The following is a 15,989-nucleotide window of genomic DNA, read 5'->3' as shown; positions in this document are numbered from 1 at the left end:
CTGACTTCCTAAAGCACCCTTTCCATTCAGAAAGGAAAGTAGACAAAGGCAGATGGGACTAGATTAGAAGCATCTCTGGTGGGGCGGGGTGGGGGGGGGCGTTCTCGTGGTCATGATATTTGCTTAAAAGTGAATGAAATTCGGTGTTCCAGGCAGAGAGCCTGGCATCAGCAAAGGCATGGAGGCATGACAGCACATGGCTTTATCTCTCGGCTGCTGGATTTTTTCTTAAAACCGGGCACAGGTCTCAGAACCCAACGAGAACATGCTGGTTGCTTCCCACATGCCAGGCATGATGCTAAACTCATCCTCTTGACCTTTATTGATTTAGGAAATCTGCACACAAGAGTCTACCTATCCTTTTCAGCCTTTATGGCTCTGCCTGAATTTCAAGTCTTCTGAAGCTCTTCCCCGACCGCACCCTGTGAGGCTGCCCCCGCCTCCCAGGCCACCATGATTTTCTATGGCCTCCCCTTGCTTTTCCCCTTCTCGGAAATTGTGTCAGTTTCTCGCGGCTGTTGTAACAAATTACCTCTGCCTTAGTGTCTTAATGCGAAATTTCTTATCTCCTGGTGCTGCAGGTTAGAAGTGCAACACGGGTCTCACTGGGCTGTAGGCAAGGGTTGGTCCCGGCTGGGCTCCTTCCTGGAGGCTCCGGAAGCACATCCGCTTCCTTGGCTTTCCAGCTTCTAGAACATCCTGTCTTCCTTGCCTTGTGGCCCCTCCTCCATCTGCAAAGCCACCGATTACGGCCGGCTGAGTGCTTCTCACGTCCCATCTCTCTGTTCTCTCCCTCCTGCTTCCCCCCTCCACTTTTAAGGGCCCTTGTTGATTCCAAGGACCCATCCAAATAATTCAGGATAATCTCCCTAGTAACTTAATCAGCAGCCCTTCATTCCTTCTGCAACTTGAATTCCCCTTTGACGTGTAATGTCGCACTCAGTGAATGTGTTGAGTGAAGGAACGAATGACCCTACATGGCAGGTGTTATCACGACCCTTTTATGTGTCAGGCGGGGCTCAGAGAGGTGAACAAAGGCACCCAAGCTCGCAGAGCCGTGGATCTTAGCACCGGTGATGGTCAGGATGGGCTAGGTTATCCTATAGTACACAAGGCCTCATCTCAGGGGCTTATGATGACGAAGGGTTTGTTCTCCCATGCCACCTGTCTCTCGCGGGCTGGCCATGGCTCTGCTCCATGGCACCTTTGCTCTGGGACCCAAGTAAGGGAACAGCCTCAATAGGGACATTGCTGTTGTCATGGCAGAGGGGAAAGGAGCCTCTGGTACGACCCCACCACACAGGCTTTTCAATCTTCTGCTTAGAAGTGGCACTCCTCACTCACTCCTACCCACATTCAGTGAACCAACCGGAACTCAGGAGTTGAGCTAGCGGGGACCGTCTTAGCCTGCTCAGGCGGCCACAACAGATGGGGCCACTTAAACCACAGAAATGTACTGTCCCACGGTTCTGGGGGCCGGAGCCAGAGGTCCAAGATCATGGTGCCGGACGCTTTCTCCTGAGGCCTCTCTTGCCTTGCGGACGGCCGTCGTCACACTGTGTCCTCCCGTGGTGAGAAGCCTCCCCGGGACACGAACATCACTGGTGTCTCTTGCTCTCCTCGTAAGGACGCCAGTTGTATCGGATTAGGGCGCCACCCTTATGAACTTGTTTGACCTGAATTATCTCCATCAAGGCCCTATCTCCGAATATATAGTCCCTCTGAGTGAGGGGGGGGGGGTGGTCAGGGCTTCAACATGTGAATTTTGAGGGGACACTAGTTGGTGACAGTGATGTGTCACTTTCTCTTACGGAAGAACATCGTGGGGAGGGGAAGTGGAACGTTTGGCAGGAAATATATATATAAGCCACCACAGATCCTAACCCAGCCTCTCTGATGCCAAAGTCCAGCAGGCAGATCGTGAGCTCATTGAGGAGAGAGGCCTCGCTTTCTCCTCTCTATCCTCCGAGCGGCCTGGTTGGTGGCTGCTAACGACTCATCACATGCACTCAGATGTGCACACGGTTATTATTTTATTAGGATGGTAATTAACCCCCATGACGCTCCCGGCCACCACCGAGGGAGCGCTCCTGGGGTGGATGCTGGGTGGCAGGTTTACATGGATCGTGTCACCGCCGTCTGGCCGCAATCCTGTGATGAGCAACAGTCGGGTCCCAGTTCTCAGTCAGGAGGCGGAATCAGGAAGGTTGAGTGATGTGTGCGAAGGACACACAGGTGATAAGAACAGTAGAAGGTTCCCCCCAAGTCCGTCTGCCTCCAGGTCACGCACCGCACTCCATGAGGTTACCCTGCCTCTCCTCTTGGGGGAACCCACTGCTCTAGGACACTCTGGTCGCCTGGGCACCGCCTCCGTGGCCCCCACGTCTGGTTCTCCCTGGCGCCCCAGCCTCATCCCTGGCTTCCCCACTCGGTCCCCTGGCTTCCAGAACTCTCACACCTTCCCGACGTTCTATGTACGGCTGGCTCCGCTGGGGATGTCCTTCCTCCTGCCCGGTTGCTTGACTGTTCTACACGTTCCTCCAGACTAACTCAGCTCAGAGATTATTCTTCACCTCACACCCGCTAGGATGGCTATGATTGGAAAAATGGAGGGGCCCCTGGGTGGCTCAGTCCGTTAAGCGGCCCACTTCGGCTCAGGTCATGATCTCGCAGTTCGTGAGTTCGAGCCCCACGTTGGGCTCCCGCCTGTCACTGCAGAGCCCGCTTTGGATCCTCAGTCTCCCTTTCTCTCTGCCGTTCTCTGCTCACAGTCTCTCTCTCTCCCTCTCTCTCTCTGTCTCTCAAAAATAAATAAACATTGGGGCGCCTGGGTGGCGCAGTCGGTTAAGCGTCCGACTTCAGCCAGGTCACGATCTCGCGGTCCGTGAGTTCGAGCCCCGCGTCGGGCTCTGGGCTGATGGCTCGGAGCCTGGAGCCTGTTTCCGATTCTGTGTCTCCTTCTCTCTCTGCCCCTCCCCCGTTCATGCTCTGTCTCTCTCTGTCCCAAAAAAAAAAAATAAATAAATAAATAAATAAATAAATAAATAAACGTTAAAAAAAAATAAATAAACATTGAAGAAAAAAAAAAGAATCGAAAGCTGGGGCTTAGACATGTCAATGTTCACTCCAGCATTAGTCTTAGGACTCAAAAAGTGAAGACTATACCGTTGTCCGCGGATGGATGAATGGATAAACAAAATGTGGTACATCCATACATCGGAATATTATTCAGCCTTACAAACGAGTGAAATTCGGACTCACGCGATAATACGGATAAATCTCGAAAGCATACATGCTAACGTATATACAATATGTTATGTGTATGAAATACACCAGACACAAAAGGACAAATAGTATATGCCTTAGTCAAATCCATACGGACAAAAAGTAGAAAAGAAGTTTCCAGAGCCTGGGGAGGGAGTCATGGGGAACCGTTGTGTAATGGGGACAGAGTTTTTGTTTGGCAAGATGAAACAGCTCTAGAGGCAGCTGGTGGTCATGGCTGGACAGCAATGTGAATGTACTTACTGCCACCGAATTGTGTACGGGAAAACAGTTAAAGTGGTAACTTTTCTTCCATGTGAGTTTTTCCACCATAATCACACGCAGATAGAAGGTATTCTGGGGGCGCCTGGGTGGCTCCGTGGGTTGGGCGTCCAACTTCAGTGCAGGCCATGATCTCACAGCTCTTGAGTTCGAGCCCCATGTCCGGCTCTGGGCTGACAGCTCAGAGCCTGGAGCCTGATTGGATTCCGGGTCCCCTTCTCTCTCTGCCCCTCCCCTGCTCACACTGCCTTTCTTTCTCCTTCAAAAATTAAATAAACATTAAAAAAAAGAAGAAGAAGAAGAAGAAGAAGGTATTCTGCTGGGCTTCTGGTGTGTGTGTGCCTGTGTGTGTGTGTGGGGGGGGGGGGGAATGTCTCCGGATCAGTATAATGTACTAGTATGTTCTGTGCTTCTCTGTTGGCCAAGTGCCCCCCAGGGGTCAGCAATGGCGCCTGGGACAGTACCTGACATAATTAGGCCGCTAATATGTGTTTTGTTTTAGCGAAAAAAGAAGCGAGTGACCCTTAGTCTGGTGCATTTCTGGGAGCTTGCCCATGTACATAGCCTGTTCCACGAAGCTGAGCACCTCGGGGGAGCTCAAGTTCACTGAGCAGCCCCTGGAGAACGGGCAGCGCTCTGGTATAGGCAGCAGGGAGTAACAATCTCGCCTGTTTCTGCAAGAGCATCAGGCAAATTGGGACAGAGAGCACACGTCGTGGAAGGCCACCTTTCTCAGAAGGGCGTCCTAGCAGGACTGCTGTCCGGACACTGGGCCTGGAGAGGCTGGGTCTGCCTTCCAGCTGGGAAGACCACAAACTCCGCGCTCCTCGCAGCCAGATGGCTGTGATGGCTGCAGGGCCCCCCCTGGCGGCGAAGTGAGGCAGTGCCCCGGAACCTGGAGGGCGGGGGGATGAGGGCGCCCCCTGCAGGTGACAGGGATCAAATCCGCGATAATCACCTATTGGAGGGGGAGTGTGTTAAGTACAGGGGTCCAGAGGCTTCCACGCCGCGATTTTGGATGGACTGCTTAAGAGCCTTATGAATGTACCACCATTGATTTCCCTGGTCCTCTTTGTGGGCCGTTTCATTGGTTTCCCTTTTATTTTTGCTACTATGAGTGAGGCTGTGCTGACCACGGTACTAAATTACGGTTATAAGTAACAACTGACTTAAACGGAGTAGGGAGCCGTAGGGTGAGGGCAGGAGCCGTCCCACCCGGCCGAGGGAGGGCATGTGCCTGCCTTCAGGGAGGGACTGGAGAAAGAGAGCCATGTCTCCCCCTGCCCTGCGCCCCCCCTCCACCCCATCTCTCCGTTCATCTGCCTTGTTCTTTCTTCTGCTGGGTTCCCATGGTGGAAGGTGGCTGCTATGGTGGTCGCTAGGGCTGCCCTAACGAAGTACCACAGATAAGACAATGGAAAGGCATGGTCTCACGGTCCTGGGGGCCAGAAGTCTGAATCAAGAACCCTCAGGGTAGTGCTCCCTCTGAGACTGCAGGGGAGTCCTCTCGCCTTTTTTGGCTCCTGGCGGTGTTCTGGTGCTCCGTGAAGGTGCCTCGCTCCCATCTCTGCCTCCGTGACTCATACGGCCTCCTCCCCATGTCTGGGTATCTCCTCTTCTTGAAAGGTCTCCCGTTGTATTGCATCGAGGGCCCACCCTACTCCAGTATGACCCCATCTTAACTCATTACACCTGCAAAGACCCGTTCCCAAATAAAGCCACGTTCTGAGGTTAGCTGGGGGTTCGAATTTCAACATAATCCTTCTGGGGGACGCAACTCCATCCAGAACAGCCACAGCATAGCTTTTAAGTTTTGACATCTTTCCATTTAAGGGACCAGCTGAGAATAAACTCACATTTGGAAGTCAAATTCCAACTTCCTGGGGACAGAATCCTGATAGGTACAGGTCATGTGCCCAGGCCCGTCAGCCATACCTGGAGGGGCACGACTGCCGAGACCAACCCTTGGGACCGAGAGAGGAGGGCAGTGTCCAGGCCAACAAGAGAGGCCATTGGTGTCTACCAAAGACATCCTGGAATATTGATTTATATTATTTTAAAAAGTTAGTTATTTTTCATTTTTGTTCCAATATAGTTAACAAACAGTGTTATATTAGTTTCAGGGGTTCACTATAATGATTCAACAGTTCTGTTCATTACTCAGTGCCATGAATCACCATCGCGCTCATTAATCCCCATCGCCTATTTCCCCCATCTCCCCATTCACCTCCTCTCTGGTGACCATCTGTTTGTTCTTAATAGTTAAGAGTCTGTTTCGTGGCGTCTCTCTCCCTTCCTCTCTTTTATTCCCTTTGTTTGTTTTGTTTCTTAAATTCCACATCTGTGAAATCACATGGTATTTGTCTTTCTCCGACTGGCTTCTTTCATTTAGCATTACGCTCTCTAGCTCCGTCCACGTCATTGCAAATGGCAAGATTTCGTTCTTTTTTATGGCTAAGTAATATTCCACGGGAGGCACGCTACAACATCTGTACCCACTCATCTACTGACGGACACTTGGGCTGTTTCTGTATCTTGGCTATTGTAAATAATGCTGCAGTAAATAGAGGAGTGCACGTATCCCTTTGAATGAGTGTTTTTGTGTTTTTTGGGTAAATACTCACTCTTTACAATTACTGGATTGCAGGGCAGTTCTATTTTTAACTTTCTGAGGAACCTCCACGCTGATTTCCACAGTGGCTGCACCAGCTTGTGTTCCCACCAACAGTACAAGGGACTATTGATATTTAAAAATTGCGTCTCTTGACTATTTCCTTAGGTTTCACTCTTAGTGAACTCACTAAGAGATGACTCACTAAATAGATGGACTCACAAGGCCATCTACTTCCCCATGCGTTATTATTAAAATTTCAAACATCTAGGACTACCGAAAGAATTTTTCAGTGAACGTTCATAAACCCACCATCCAAGTTCTACAATAATGTTTTGCTGTCTTTGCCATATTTCACCACTACGCACCTACCCACGATCATTTTAGGGATCTTGATCCACATATATCTTTTTAATTTAATTTTTTTAATGTTTATTCATTTTTGAGAGAGACAGAGCATGAGCGGGGGAGGGGCAGAGAGCGAGGGAGACACAGAGTCCGAAGCAGGCTCCAGGCTCTGAGCTGTCAGCACAGAGCCCGTCACGGGGCTCGAACTCACGAATGGCGAGATCGTGACCTGAGCTAAAGTCGGAAGCTTAACCGACTGAGCCCCCCAGGCATCCCTATCTTCCAGATATCTTACGTCAATTTACAGTTCGATCAGCAGCATTTGCGAGTGATCACAACAGTTCATGTCTAAGTTTCTCCAAGGAATGTATTTCCAAGTGGGGGGATTTTTGACACTGGCCACGGCTGGGGTAGTATCTGTAGGCTCGCTCACTCGTGTCTGGAAGTTGACGCTGACTCTTGGCGGGGACCTCAGCTGGAGTTGTCGGCTGGAACCCCTACCTTGCCCAGTGGTCTCTACATGGGCTAGTTGGGGGGGGGGTCCCTTTCAGGTCTGGAAGCTGGGCCCAAGAGTGAGCCCCCCAGGATTCAGGTAGAGACTGAAGCTGCCGTTGGCTGAGCAGTGATAGAACCCAGACTCAGGGGACGGGGTTTAGACCCACCTCTCAAGACCCACCTCGCAATGAGAAGAGTATCAAAGAATTTTATGGCCATGTTTTATAATTTTTTAAATGCTTATTTATTTTTGAGAGGCGGGAGGGGCAGAGAGAGAGGGAGACAGGATCCCAAGCTGGCTCCGTGCTGACAGCCCGACGTGGGGCTTGAACTCATGAACCGTGAGATCACCACCTGAGCCGAAATCGGACGCTTAACCGACAGAGCCACCCAGGCGCCCCTTATGGGCGTGTTTTAAAAGTGACTTCAGAGCTTTATTTTATTAAGGAGCTGGAAACTTAGTCACAGGTTGGAATTGCTCTTTTCTCGCATTTCCGCTGTTGAAATTCTGCTCATCCTTCACATCCCTGCTGAAACCTGTTTTCCTCTCCGTTGAAATGATCTTGCTTCCCGTGTCTCTGCCATTGCCCTGTAGGCAAGTGGAGAGCAGGATTTAGTCCATCGATATTCACTGCTCCTGCGGCCAGACAGAGCGTCCTCTACAAGGCAAGCACCCCAATAAGTGAGTGTTGGATAAGTGAATGCTAGCTGAGAAACTGAAGGGGGAGAGGGAAAAGGAAGAGGGTGCAGGGAAGGCCAGGTCCCCACATGCAGGCGTCCTCTGGCCGCACAGTCGGGTGTTGCCTCTTATTCAGCAATATCTGAATCGATGCGAACCAGACATCCAGAAAAATGGAATCATTGTTGGATAACCCGGCACTTTTCCCTCTGCAGGGCGGTTAAGTATTTCTGTGGCTTTAAAGTTCCTAGCTGAGGGCAATAATAAATGATTTTTAGGGTGGGTCAGCAAACAGAGATAACTGGGCTTATGTTCCTTATCTGGAAATCCTTCCTAAAGAGGCATTTCACGGAGCAATGCTGTCCCCACCCTCTACGCCACCTCACAAGTCAAACAGGCAGCTCAGGTGTCACCCCAGTGGCTTTTGATAACACATCCTGGACTGGCTTTACGTTGCTAAACAATTTGCAAGGTTCCTAGGCAAAGCTAAAGCCAAAGGAACAGCCACTTTACAAGACCAGTGCCCTGCCCCTTGAGCCGCAGGGGCTCAAGGCCACTGTTCAAGTGCAATGTGGGGTAGGCCTTCTTTATCACACGTTGCTATTGTACCAAGTCTCAGGAGACTGGTGGTGAACAGAGCGTCCTGAGCACAGACAGCGGGGTGGTGGGTGGGTGGGGGGTCCCCTTTCCCAGTCTCTCTTGGTGGCTCGTCTCTAGCTGGAGCTCTACTATAGGCCATGGGAAGTTTTTATGCCCTGCATCCCATGACTTGTCTGGGGCTGATCTTAGAATACTCCAGGGTCTTGGCGTGGCTTATGCTCATCCGGTCTGGGACAAGACCACAGTGGATAGCACGCTGTGACGCCTTTCTCCAGAGTAGAGGTGGTCTGAATAAGTCACCTTGTTGAGTTTTTCCTTGGGTTTCAGAGGTTAAAGGTTTGATGCTAAATGGAAGTTAAGGGGCTTCTTGGCTGATTGAAGTCTCCCAGGTCCCTTCTGGGCCACCTACAACCCAGAGCCCGGTGTGATGGAGACCCCCCCCCCCCCCCCACAGGATCACTGGCTCCTGCAGCCTCAGGAACATTCCACATCCCTCCTCCCTTCCTGGTTGAGCAGTTCAGTTCCATCCTGCATCTGCAAGCTCTCAGTCCCCAGCCTCCCAGACCTGATCCCGCCTGCGACTTGGCCAAAAGCCATCAGACCAAGGATGTTGACTTGCTGCTCTCCAAACACAAGATCCTGTGGCTACCAGGACCTGTCCTCATTAGCAGGCTCATGGGTTATTAACCTTTTTTTTTTTTTTTTTCCCCTTTTCACAGAATCATCGCCAAATCTTGCTAAATTTGAAGCATCACTAGCATTTCTCCTCTCCTTCCACAGAGATCCTGACCTGGCCGGGGTTTCAGCATTTCAGACCTCAACTATTACAACAGCCCCCTGCTTCACCTTCTTTTGGTTCTCTTCCATTCCATCCTTCTCTCCAGAACTTTCTAGAACACCCCGGAGGTTGAGAGAGGCCCGGGCCCCTTCCTTATTTTATTTTTTGACGTACTAGAAAACAAAGACAAGTCAAAACAGGGTTGCAAGGTTATGACGCATTATACGTGTTTGCTTTTCACAGAATTAATGCTTTAGATTAAAAAAATGTAACGCTATTCAGTTGGGCTACTCACAAGCTAAGGTCTAAGGCCACGTGTGTTTTCCCTCTGAGCAGTGTCCCCACCTGTGCCCCTCGGGAGGTTGAGGGACTCCTCTTCCCAGCTCTGCCTGCATCACGTGCGGCTGACTTCGTACCACCAACGGCTCATCGTGTCCGGCCCCCTCCAGTGCTCCGTGAGCTACTTGAAGACAAGGACCACGGCTCGGTCACGTCTACACGTTCCCAGCTTCTCGCAGACGCCCAGGGAAATGCATGAATGAGCGTTCCAGTGAATAAATGTAAAAATGAATGAAATGCCACACGGTGCTCTGCGGATCAGTGCCCCGTTGGTTTGGGGCTAGATGCTTTTGTTTCAGCCGGTGGAACTTGGTGAATCTGGGAGACTGCCACAGTTGCGGCCAGAGGCCCAAATCCTCCGACGCTGCCGGCGGCACGAGGTTATGGCTCCGGAGTGGAATCACGAGGGCCACCAGGTGGCGCTAAGTCCCCGTGCTGGACAGCTGCAAGCCACATCTTCTAGAAGGGCCCCGGGAGCCCATTCCAAGAGACCCAAGATTTATTGAAGATTGTATTCTGCAAGGTGCATCCATGAGCTCACTCTAAAACCCCAAGCGTAGCCCACGGAGGAAAAGAAATTTTGTAAAAGATATCTAAATTCGGTTGAAGGGAGAAATTAGTCCAAAATGAGTCCTGGGGCAGAACTGTGAGACTGTTCTTACGGGTCCTCTGGTCACCCCTGCTCCAGCCGCCGAGGCCCCAGAGAGGGCGCGCCTGTGCCCCCGGACACACAGGAAGTCTGCCTTCACAGAACAGACTAGAACCCAGGCCCACTACCCAGAGTTACCTTGGTGGGCTGGCTGTTCAAGAGGCAAACGGGTACGCCGGCCTGGTCTCCTCCGGGCACGGACCGCTCGCAGGAACTCTTCGCGGGAATATCTACTGCTCCCCGACCTGAGCTCTCGGCCCCGTGTCTTCTAGTCCGTAGTGACTCCTTGCTCCACAGGCACCCTCCTTTCACTGTCCCTGAGCTGTAGGGGCTCCTCCCCTCCCTGCTTAACTCGGGAGTCCTTCTGGAAGTGAAAGGAACACCGCTCTGCTTCCAGTCCTTGCTGAAACCACCCCTCGCACCCATTCCTTTCTTTCTGGGATCCCTTGTGCTTACGGTCAGCTTGGGTCAGTTTCACACTTGACACCCGCAGCCAGAGGTGACACTCGACACCCGATGCTATAGGGTGGGGTGTTAGACTTGCAGCAGGACAGGCTTCACGTTGATTGGCTCTGGGACCACTCACGCCCCGCCCACTTAGCCTTCCCCCACCCCCTTCCCCAGGCCAGGGCCTCGGCTTTGAGGCCTCCAAGGGCCCCGCTTATATTGTAATCTACGTAAGTGGCACCCACTTGGCTTGTGGGAACCCCGGGCCTGGCTGGTCCCCGAGGGCTATGCCACCTCTGCAGAGCTACTCAGTTTGCGAAGTTACACGGCACTGGTCATGTTGCCTGCGGAGAAGGTGCCCGGGTCTTCTGCACGGAAAGCCGGTGCACTGTGGCTCTAGCCTCTCAACTTCCAGCCGCACATTCTGTGTTTTATCCGACGGCCCCATACACAAGCCGGGGATGGATGCTCGTCAGGCCTCTCCACAGCCCGGATGGGATGCATCGCCAGGTACTGATTCAGGTACAATAAGTGGCCTGCAGCCCAGCCTCCCGGTGGTCAGAAGGGGCAGATGTCGGCTTGGCCTCCAGACCCAGTCTGGCCCAGGCTGACTCCAGCTGTGGGAGGGACGCTGGGATTCAGGGTCTCCTCTCCTCTAGCACTTAACTCTCCCCTCCTTCGGTCCCACTGCTGGCTACAGCTGCCACCAGCTTCTTTGGAATTCCTGGGACCAGGATGGCCTGGAGGCAGGTTCTCGGGGCTCCTTCTCAGCTGCTGTCTTTCCCAGTTTGTACACACCCCACCTCCACTGGGGGGCATCAATCAGTCCTACAGGTGAGCAGAAAAGAGCACAGACAAGGGGAGTGGCCCCAGGACCTCAGAAACCCTCGGAGGACTCATTCCCTGACTTTGGCCAACAGTCGGCTCAGAATATTTCTGAGCCCCTTCTCAGAACTTTCCCGAATGCCGGTATACTTGGTACAGGTCTTCTAAGCCCCTTGAATTGGGACACAGCAGCTCTGAGTACCAGGGCCCCAGGACAGCAGGTCTGAGAACCAGGGCCCTGGGACAGCAGCCATCATCTGCTAGTAGGAGCTGCGGGCTCTCATCATAGAGAATCTTTCCTTTCTCCCAGGCCTTGCCACTGCTTCTCTCCATTCTCCTTATCATTTGCTGATGCCATAAGAAAATGGAATTCTAAAATAAATTCCTCTCTCCCCCCCAACCCCCAGACTTCTGAAGAAGATTTAAGCCCCGCGTTACAAATTTTCTAAATAGTGTTGCAAAATCCCAACAGCTTAAACAGCGTGCAAAGTGCAGATCTGAAGAAAAATCCCCAATGAATTTTTATCTCTTCTCTGGTGGAATAGCTGCATGATTTCAAAGGAAGGCAGAGCCACTCAATCTCCACTCAGGCTCTACTTCTGGGCAGAGATTAAAAAGGTAAAAATCTCGAGCTGGATCAAAGGGGAGCTCTATTTCTATGTGGGCCACGGATGCTGCCCACAGCACTGTGCTTTGGAGAGAAATAGACTCTCAGTGGAAAGGGAACATTCTGGAACCTTCTAGACTTGTGTGCCTCTTCCTCTAAGAGGCTTCCCTCCCTTCCTGGGGCAGGTACAGACCTCTGGCAGGCACCAACCGGTGGTACTTCCCCACGTGACCACTTGCCCCTCTGGTCTGAGACCCCTGGGGAGGGGCTGGGGGACTCTTGTTGGGCCTGGACCCACGAGGTGCTCAGCAACCGATGTTGATTGGATAAAGGACTGGGGCTCCTGTGGTCTAGGGGAATCCAAGTCCTTCTTTGATATATACACAAAAAAGTAGGTCTCTTCCCTTCTCTTTGGACGTGTGTGCCTGACACAAAGGCACTGGACATTGAACAAATGTTTGTTGAACGAACTAATTTTGTAACGTGTATTTATGAGCGTCTGACCATACTGATGTGCAGTGAGTGAGTGAGTGAGTGAGTGGGACTCTGTTTTCTGACATATCACGTCTGGCCTCATTCTTGGGCATATTTCTTTGAGCACCCTCTTCCAGAAGCCCTTGCTCCGTCTGGCTGATGGAAGCTACCGGCGAGGCCCTCAACGTCCGCCAGGTGTCGCTGCAGGGAGCGCGGGAGGTGGCGTGGGAGGCCTGGGAAGCTGGGAAAGAGGGGGGAACCGGAAGTAGGGCTGCTCAATGCATTGAAAGGCACGTCTATGCAATCAAGGAAACGTTTTCGTAAGTGAAAGGCAGACCCGTGGGACCCAGGAGGAAACTGGCGCGCAGCGCTGGCTCGGCTCCACCTTTAAGTTTCGTCTTTGTTCAGCAGTCAAATGGGGATGCCTGGCGGCCTCAGCCCTCAAGCGAAGTGATGTCTCCAGTAGGCTTGGAAACTGAAAACGCTGCTCGTGCCTGAGATGATCGCATTAACCGAGGTGCTAGCCGAGGGAAGGGTGTTGCTTGATCCCGGGCCTGATTCCTCTCCCATTTTAGCTGACTCTCTGCGACGGAACTTCTTAAGGTTCTGCTTAAGTGACAATGGCCATTTGTCAATGTGGACAGTAAAAATGAAATCTGGCTTCCCACCTTACCTTGTCTAATGTTTACCCCGGGGTAGGGCAAAATCAAAGCAGCAGCATTCTAAAATCTGGTGTTTGGAGACGGAGCTTCCCCTATTTTCTTTTATTTCTTTATGTAATCTCTACACCCGAGGTGGGGCTTGAACTCATGACCCCAAGCTCAAGAGTCCCTTGCTTCTCGGGCTGAGTCAGCCGGGCATCCCCCGAGCTCCCAATCTTATAAGTAATCCTGAGACTTTTCCTCGTGAAGGGAAACAGGGTGTCCCTCTTTGGCCTTGGTTTCCACAGGGAGGCGAGGCTGAGGCCTCCGTGATAGCAGAAGGGCCCTCCGGAGATCAATGCAAGAGACAGAGTGCAAGCGGCCGAGAGGCAGACAGAGGGGAGACACACAATCTGGAAGCAGGCTCCAGGCTCCGAGCTGTCAGCACAGAGCCCGATGCGGGGCTCGAACCCACGCACCGTGAGATCGTGACCTGAGCCAAAGTCGGACGCTCAACCGACTGAGCCACCCAGGCGCCCCTCGGGCATATTTATTTGCAGAGGTAAAATATGAGACGGTAGGAAAAGAACGCAGTGAGAAGTAAGTCTTCCTTGGCCCTTAGCCCGGAGTCCCCTTCTCAAAACCAGTGTCTGTCCTCAGTGGTAGTGTTTCGTTCCAGAGGGAGTCTGAATATAGGAGCGTGTGTGTATATATCTCCCTTCGGCACCGCGGTAGCACTTGATAGGCTGTTCTACCCTTGGCCGTTTACTGATAGGCCGTGGAAATCACCCTGTCTTAGCACATGCGATCTGCGTTCATCTTTTGCTGGCTTTAACATGTTCCACGGATTCCACGGTCTGCATTCCACGTTTGCCCCATGGATGGGCCTTTGCTCTTGTAAACAAAGCTGCGATCAATATCCTCACCCGTGAAATGTGTGCCTAGAATGAATGCCCCGAAATGGAATTACCGAGTCGAAGGGCATATATCCATTTGTAACCTTGATGAACATTGCCAAACCGTCCCTCACAGGCGGGGGATTCATTCTATTCGCACGTGCCTGTGCCCGAGGACATTAACTGCAGCAGGGACGCGTTGAGTGCTGGGTGACCGGGCGAGGTGGGTTGTCCAGCCAGAGGCAGGGAGTGTGGACAGGTGATTAGTGTGACGTCCAGGAGAGAGACATGAGGGTCTAATGTGAGGCAGTCACAGTGGTGGCCACCGGGAAGGGATGATTTGGAGAGACACATTAAGAGGAAAGTCCCCCTGGGGTGCCTGGGGGGATGAGTCAGTTAAGCATCTGACTTCGGTTCACAGTTTGTGAGTTCGAGCCCCACATCAGGCTCTCTGCTGACAGCACAGAGCCCGCACCCGATCCTCTGTCTCCTTCTCTCTCTGCCCCTTCTCCACTGGTTCTCTCTCTCTCTCTTTCAAAATAAATAAACTTAAAAAAAAAAAGAGGTAAAATCCCCCTAACCACATGATAGAGAGGCATACAAGGGGATGACAGGGTGGGGGGGGGGTGACCTTCCACCCCTGCCTTGTGTAACTGAGGGGTGCAGGTGAGTTTATGGATGGAGATAGAGAATGCAGTCTTTTGGGAGGGTCGTTTCGGAGGAGCTGAGGGCGTCCAGGTAGAAACGTCCAGAAGAAGTTGGATGCATGTGCCTGAGGCCAGGGAGAAGCTCTAGGTGACGCTCCAGTAGGTGTGGGAGTTGGGGCCTGAGAGCTGACGGCGCAGCCTGGGCCAGCACGCCTGGGGAGCCAGCATCGGAGTGAAGGGCGAGCCAGGGGCCCGGATGCAGTGCCGCACGAAGGCCTCCCTTTGGGCCCCGGCTCTGTACTTGCACATCTCGAGAGGCAGGGTCTCCCTAACTGTTGCTGTCCGGGTCCCTCCCTGCCTCACTCCGTGCAGGCCCAGGTCGAGGGGGAGCCTGGCGGTCAGCCATATTTAAGGGGCAGGCCGAGGGAAAAGGCACAAGGAATGTTCTAGAAGCCCAGGAGATAAACTCCTGAATCTAGAGGCAACAGGTCTGATAAGGGAGGGACTCGAATGTGTCCGTTAGGCACAGCAGTTAGGAGACCACGAGCGCCCTTAGCGGAGTCGGTTTCCGACGTGGACAGAGACTGGGATTCTATGAAACAGCAATAGAAAGTCAGCGTGTTTACTCATTGGTTGTATCCTAGCAACAGCGTGTTCTCAACAGGGCTAAGTGTTCTAGAAAGCAAGACCACATTATACAAGAACACCGCGTTCTAGAATGTCTGCATGGGTCTGTCAGCCAATTTCCCTCTTAGAGGTACTCGGGAGATTGGTAAAAACTACCCTCTTTTCCTTTCCATTTCCAGGTAGTCCACGATAGGCGTTTAGTACACTAATAGAATTTAAGTGCTTCGCCTGGGTCACGGCCTGGGGCAGGCCTGGAATTCAAAGTTAACCTGGGGGCGAACAGGAGAAGAGCGGGGTCCCAGCAGGGAAAATGAGCCGTGCGTGAGTCGTACTTAGCCTTTAAAATCAAATATCACTTAAGAAGTCGCTGTGGGATGATCTGCTTTCCCAGGACAATACAGGCAGCGCCTTCTTTCCCTCCCCTCGTGGTGGCTGATTACCAGAGCTCACAAAATGGGATGAGTGTTTGACCTCCAGGCTGCTGTTCCCCTGCTGGGTACTCCCTCCCAGCACCTGGCGTAGCTCAGGGAGAGCACTTGGCCTACCCGATGTAGGCTGGTTGTTCTCTTAATTCCTGTCTCCCAACAGAGAGCTTAGGGAGCTGGTCTGGGAGGCAGGGGTGGGGCTCAGGTAGAATTCCCTCCCAGGGGTAAGGGGTCAGGGGCTGCTGTGTGCCAGGCTTAGGAGACGTGAGCACGAGTAAGGTCTGGTCTCCTCCTCTGAGGGTCCCGTGGTTGAGCGGAAGACGTAACCTAGTCCTCGGACGAAATGCAACAAATC

The sequence above is a fragment of the Leopardus geoffroyi genome, chromosome A3 (genome assembly GCF_018350155.1).
Source record: "Leopardus geoffroyi isolate Oge1 chromosome A3, O.geoffroyi_Oge1_pat1.0, whole genome shotgun sequence".
Classification (NCBI taxonomy): Eukaryota; Metazoa; Chordata; class Mammalia; order Carnivora; family Felidae; genus Leopardus; species Leopardus geoffroyi.
The sequence above is the reverse complement of the archived record's forward strand: the minus strand, read 5'-3'. Positions refer to the sequence as shown.